This window comes from Acyrthosiphon pisum, chromosome A2 (assembly GCF_005508785.2).
Source record: "Acyrthosiphon pisum isolate AL4f chromosome A2, pea_aphid_22Mar2018_4r6ur, whole genome shotgun sequence".
Taxonomy (NCBI): domain Eukaryota; kingdom Metazoa; phylum Arthropoda; class Insecta; order Hemiptera; family Aphididae; genus Acyrthosiphon; species Acyrthosiphon pisum.
Genome location: NC_042495.1, coordinates 102,214,706 through 102,222,444, shown reverse-complemented (window position 1 = coordinate 102,222,444; position 7,739 = coordinate 102,214,706).

Sequence of the window (7,739 nt, the reverse complement as noted above, 5' to 3'; positions counted from 1 at the left end):
TAATTTATGTGAATTCAAATTTACTCAGAATTTACTAGTACCTATTATCAAATATATTATATTTTAGTGGGCATAAGTTTTTACTATTTACTTCCTTAATATAATGGTTCTAACGCTTGTGTCTTGTTTTATTTCTCTAATAATTATCTGTACCTTTATAAGTAATATACTATATGTGCCTCTTGTACGTAAATACTTGGTATAACAAAAAGTTACTAGCTTAGCAATAATTGTAATTGTTTAATAATACAAACCTTACTATAAGTGAGGGACGTGAGTGGAGCCGAATCTTTATATAAAAAAAAATGCTAATAAGCATTAATTAAAATTTATTTCCAGATTGGTCATTTGACAAGAGATTCGAATGCCCAAACATGTGTGGCAGAACTTACAAAAGGAAACAATACGTTGCAAGACATTTAAAATATGAATGCGGAGTGATACCAAAATTTGATTGTAGTATTTGTGATAAAAAATTTGCTTACAAAGAATCGCTTAAGGGTCATTTAATCAAAATACATAAGTTAATTAGTATTTAAACTTATTATATTCCTACTTTTATAAGGTTTTGTTTGGACGAGTAACTTATATTGGAATACTATGTACAATTATTATTCTTATTATAGTTTTAAAAAAACAATTTTTTAGGCGAGAGCGGCTCTACATGTTAAGAAAATTGTTGTAGATACCTATATTAAACAAAAAAAAAAACAATTAAAATAATAATTTTTAAAATAAATTATAATTTAGTATTTTATTAATTATTTTAACTTATCTTTGATAAAATTTTTATTAGCTAAAATGCTAAATTGCATTAAATTCTTATTTTCTTTATTCATTAATGATTAACGTGATCTTGAACTAGTGTATAAGTGTAACATAAAAAAGTGCTTTCTAAAACAAAAATATGACAATATATGATTATAAGAACCTTAGATTATAATTATAATTTATATGCTGAAAATTGAATGGTTAATTATAATATTATAATGTCTTTGTTATTTTATTTATATAAGTACATAATTATAGTATTATGTAAATTAATTATCTATCTACGGAACTTTTATATTTAATTCTATGTTTTAAGCTTGGTAAATTTAAGACAACAATTATTATCATAATCACTAAGGTTTCAAGAAGAAAAAGATGCGGCCCAAAGGTACTTGTACCCAGCGGCCGCCACCAGGGACAGCTCCAGGACCCCAGGGGCTGCCTCCCCAAGCTGTATATCTAAACAATTTTATACTTATACTATTTTTTCATTATTATTTATACAATGTGAATATACAATCAATCGATAATTGACTCATTGTGATAGACAAATAAAAACAAATATCCCATGGTTTTTGAGTGTTGCACAATTTCTCAAATTAATAAACTCAGAGAAACTTTGTGGCTGTGTAAGTGGCCAATTCATATTATCATAATGTACAATTTTTAGGTAACTCTATTATAATTTATAGTTATAAATAAAGAGAAATCTATGCGCGCGTTCCAGAACCAAATCTATCACATTAACAAGGTTTTGAAATATAAGGTTAAAAGCAGTTTTTTAAAGTAATTGGGGTAAAAGTATATAAATACTTTTGAAAAATGTACTTGAACAAGGTATTTTAAATACTTTCTCAAAATATCTGTATTCAAAATTTAATACTTATTTTCAAATACTATTATCCATTTTAGTTTATATTTTTTTTTTTAGATTTTGAGCGGAGCAAGGAAGCTTGTGGTTTTACTATGGTGTTTATTTTTTTTATCCCGTATACATAATTTCTACGTTGAAGAGTGCTTTGATTTCAATATATAGCATCTTATCTTTTAAAAAATTGGATAAAGATGGTACTGTAGATAGGTAATTTTTCGATTTTCTCAATGGTTATTTAATTTCACGGACAAAACCGCTTAAAAAGGGTTTTTAATTTCAAACACTTTGTTTATCATCATAGAATTAAATAAAAATAAAAATAATGATTTTAGTTATTTTGTTGTAAGTAATTCATAATATTAATTCAACTTACAAGATATAGTAAATAATAGTAATATAAGTCTCCACTCAGAATTGTTTTTCGTATAGAATGATATTATCTAGAAAATTAATGATAGGTCAAATCACTCTAATATCAAAACTAACAGCTCACTATTGAAACTAGTGAACGAAAATTTGTTATGTCGTATGTGTGTAAGACGGAGACAACAAATCCATGGGTAGCATCCTCTTAAAGGTACCTAGATTTAGTGTGTTAATTTTTATATGTTACTTGGTGCAATTTTTTCAACATAACAAATATTTTTAGTTTGATCACTCAATTGTTAAATCTCATAGTATATAAATTGCTAATATGTTATTAATTTTCTTTATAGGCACTATTGGTAGATGGCAGATATACAGTTTTCTTCCATGTGGGAAGTGAGAACTATAAGGGATGATATGATGTGTATATAATATAGCCTACAGCATTTCAAAATAACTATTACAAATCAAGAGTTATACACAAATAGTCATGTTATCTTTGAACAAAATAAGACATTATTATGACTATTTTTTTTATTAGTTTATTTACATAGATGATTGTATTTGCCAATTCAAAACAATAAATGAAAACCTTATAAATTATTGAAACATGTATATTATTATTCTGAACATCTGAAGTACATAATTTATTTTTTGGAAATTGCAATAATATTTAAAACAATTTTGTTTGTAATCAATTAGTTCATAGTTTGAACTTCAGAAGAACAATTTTGATTATCAACTAATATGAGGAGAGGTCCAGCCTATAGAGGTCAGATAATATGTAGTTTAAGGGGGAAAATATAATAATTCAACAGGTACTTGTCATATATTTTCCAAATACCATGAACATAAATAATTTTAATGAACCCATAATAATAATAATTTGTAGGTATTACAGTAGAGAATATATATATTTAATTACCTACCTATATGCTTTCTTAAAACTTATTTAATTTTATAGATTCTTGTATTTTTATATGATCTATAATATTATGCATGATTTAAACCTCACATTAATGTATACTTTTAAAATAATTATTTTAATTATATAGGCCGCGATCGTAAACATTATAAATTATAATTAATATATTTTTTCATTTTAGATGAAATGTACTCAACATTAGACCCATTATGCCGTTTCTTTTGTCCAAATAAATGTGGACGTTCATACAAGAGGAAAAGTGGACTTACCCAACACTTAAATTATGAGTGTGGGATTGAGCCCATGTTTAAATGTTTTTTGTGCGAAAAAAAATGTGCTCAAAAGTCTACTATGAAAATGCACATGAAAAAAGTTCATAAATTTATAGAACAAAATATACTGCAGTGGTGATTATTTAATGAAAAAATAACATAATTTATGTACCTAACCCTATTTATGTAGGGAATTACATATTTAATAATGTAATAAAATAATTATAACATAGGATATTACAGTTTTAATTTTAAATTTTCATTATAATTTTGTATTAAACTTTAAGTTTAAGATTTGACAATAAATTGTATTTTTTAATTTTTTAATGTTAAATTATTGTTGCTATGGCTATATTAAATGATTTGTTGAAAATCCGTTGTAAAAAAAAAATATTGCTTTAAGAGAAATATAGAATAGCCGAGTGACGTCATTGGGCCCGGCTCATCGTAATTCCCTATCTGATAGGTGTAAAAGTTCTTAGCTTCACATAATGATATACCAATCTAAAAATTTTATTTTTAAAATTAAGTTTACGTATAAATGTGTATGTCTCTATTAACATTTTTAATATTTAAAAAACTAATTGTTATATTGAAATCCTGATACTTCTATCGTTTTAAACATATAAAACCACACATTTATATAGAAATTTAATTTCAAAAATAAAATATTTAGGTTGGTAAATCGTTGTGTGAAGCTAGTAACTTTTACTTGATACAATAGGCAATTACAATGAGCCTTCTTTCAATTGCTCATAAGCACAAATTGAGATATATCTTATTATATATATCTTAATTCGTGCTCATAAGTCATAACTTATTGAATAATGTGAGTAAAAATGTAAAACCTATAAGTACCATTATTTTAGATTCTGAGCGGAGCGAGGAAGCTATTGTTTTTACAATGGTGTTTATTTTTATTTTTTTTTTTGTTATTCTTTTTATATCCTGTATACAAAATTTCTTCCAGAAGGAGTGTTTCGATTTCAACATATAATAAGTTATCTTTTAGCAAATTGGATCAAGATGGTACTTTAGAGAGGTCATTTTTCGATTTTCTTAATAGTTATTTAATGCCACGGGAAAAACCACGGGAAAATTACGAAAAAACGCTAAAAATGGGATTTTAATTTCTAACGCTTTGTTTATCACCATAGAAACGAATAAAAAATTATAATATTTAAATATTAGTTCAACTTACATGATAAAATAAATAATAACAAAGTATAAAATATCCAGACTGATAAACCGTCTCCGCTCAGAATCGTTTTTCTTATACAATGATATTATGTCATTGAATTCATTGAATTCAAGTCTAATATAACCATTATACAATGACCCACTTGTAATCTACTTTACAGCAGAGCGACATCCACTTAGGTACCTGCTATTTAGAATTGAACATTCTTTCAAATTAAAAAAAACTTTTTTTTGTGTTTTGTGCTCCTTTAATAACTTGGTTGAAGAAATATTTTAATAATTGTGTTAGGTACCATATAAAAATTACTCTTCCTATATCTTCCCTTATAAATTCAAAATTAGGCAGGTAGGTACCTAGTTACTTATTGGCTGTTGCATTTTAGGGAAGCGTTATTAATATTATTTACACTTTCATTAATTATTGTATAGATATTAAAGTATATTCAATGAAATACAAGAAAAAAGTTCCACATTTTATATTTAGAATAAATACAAAATTAATGCTTATTAGTTATTATCTAAATTCATATCCAATTAGGTTATTAGGTAAGCAACATATAATTCCATCACTGTGTCACAAGCCTCTATTTACGTCAGGTTCTATAAAATATTTGATAGTTTGGATTTGTGTATTTCAATACTAATAGTATTCTTAAGTTAGGTATCTACTTTTTTTTTTAACGAAATATTTTGTGATTATTATTTTTTTCACATAGTAAGTTTTTCTGCTGCTGAGCATCGATTAATCTATTCAACAACTGTGAACTGGCGCATAATATAGCACGTATATCCATAGATTTGTGTATACAACAACTAGATAGCCGTCTTGTCATAAGTTGTGATCTATGTTGAAATCAGCCGCCATTCATGAAGCAGACAATGTTTACATTAATTTTACAATTATTCATATACGAATATACTTATATAGTTATATATACATATTTACTGTGATAATCAGGGTCGTATTTAAGAGGGGGGGAGGCATTTGCCCCGAGCAGTCAGGCATCAAGTCTTATTATATAAATATATTTTTTTTTTTTGGTAAGAATTTGTTTGAATATATAATTTACATTTGCATTGAATGACTATGATAGTATATTATATATATGATACGGCCATATGGCATTATGGCGTCATTTACCACTTTTGTCAATCAATGATAACTATTCATTTTTGTTATTTTTTTTATAGTTTAGGACTTAGTTACAATTGTATGTACGATGTACCTATTGTTATTTGTTATACATTTTGACAATAATTAAAATAATGTAGGTATCATTATTATCTGTGTTTTTGACAATTATGAAGTATAATATTGTATAATATATTAATTATTATAACTAAACAATTAAAGAACAGGTTAATTAATTTTTTTTTTGGTGGGGGGTTGTACAAATATTGTCGAACCAGGGCGCAAAAAGTGTAAATACGGCCCAGCTGACGATGATATTATTTTGTTAACATCACGGTTTAAGATTATATACGTATGATATATGTATAGCTACAACTGTGGTTAACAAAATCATGTAAAATATGGCGGCAGACTTTGATGATAAGAAAGTTGTATAATATACCAATCATTGGTTATCATGGGTTATCGTGGCTTTATCTTTAAATTTCGGGAGAAGTCAAGTAATAATGTTATTATATATATATATATCTGTGGGAGAAGTACCTGATGCCATAGATATTATAAGAATCTTATAATATCTATGCCTGATGCCCTGTATATTAGCCCGTGCTTGGCTTAATTTTTACTAGGGATGGGCCGATACCACTTTTTACCGATATCCGATATTCCGATATATGCAACCGATAAAAAACCGATACCCGATATATTTGAAAACCAACATTTTCAGCATAAACAATGAACCGATATTAAAATATCACCGATACTATCAACCGAAATACTATCATCATTTTACATTTAACTATTAAAATTTATAATCAATGCTATTATGCTGATAGATTTGTTTTTTTTTTTTTTTGGTATCGGTTCATATATCGGTTTAAAAAAAAAACCGATACCGATAAACCCGATACCACCAATATCGGCCGATATCGAGTATCGGTTTTAGTATCGGCCCATCCCTAATTTTTACATTTCTATCTAACATTCTCACTTGGCCACACAGACACCAAAAATATTGATTGGTAATAATCATAAAAGAGGTCTTCTCTTATTATAATAGGTCTATGGTCTATACTCTATAGTTATAACTAATAATAATCATGTAAAAATAAATTTTACTTTTGGCTATACTGTTTTTCACCCACGTGTTCGATAACAAATAATATTATCACAAATAATAAAAATAATAACAATAAACAATTATAATATTATCATTACAATTCTACTTACTATCTAGATTGATAGTGTAGTAGGTTAGACGGTTACTGAAGTAGTCACTATAAAGTTGTTACTTTGTTAGTTCGTTAGTGCGCCGTTTGTGCCTTGTGGTTATTAGATTGTTAGTTACTAGTTTACTATTTTACTTTTTACTAGCTCCTGTCCGTCTAGACAGTGTCTACCCTTAATTATTTTTACATTATGTGTTATTGCTTATAATTTACTCTTTTAAATCGTTCAAAAATTATCATTATTATATATTTTAACTATGATATAAAATTATACAAGTACACTACCTATCTCAAGAATGCTAATTTCAAAATCCAACTCAAGGAATCTTTAATTTTATACCTACCCAGTGCTCGAATTGGGAATTATTAAGTAGAGGAGCTCAATCCAACAATTTATAAACTGCGTTCCAAGTGCAAAATTAGTCAACGCAGACTCGTGGGGGGCTTCGCCCCTCACACCCCCAAACCACTTCCTAGTTTTTCAATAAGTATATATTTCACCTTAGTTACAGCATTTTCTATTCCAAATTTCCAAGTACAACATATTTAACTATATGTGCCTATGTAACATGTAAGTAAATATGGATTTATATTTTATATTCACCTTATTTTTCGAAATTTTTATTGATAAAAATAATACCTACCTACATATTTCGGTAGAAAATAAAAAAATAATAATTATCAGTGATAATATCTTAATAGTTATAATCTATGCTACTACAGACGCATACTTATGTCAATTGTGAATACTAGTTCACAGATATTTACAAACTAATGACCAAAACAATTTTTATTAAAATTAAGAATGGATATAAGTTGTTGTCAAAGATAAACCTAATGAATACCTACCTAATGAATTTTACATTTTTTAACATAAAAATGTTTTTCATCCTATTTATGGTTTTGACTAGTAGTGTTCAACCTTTTTGACTCGCGATCCACTGTTTTTGTAACAACTTATTCGAATTCA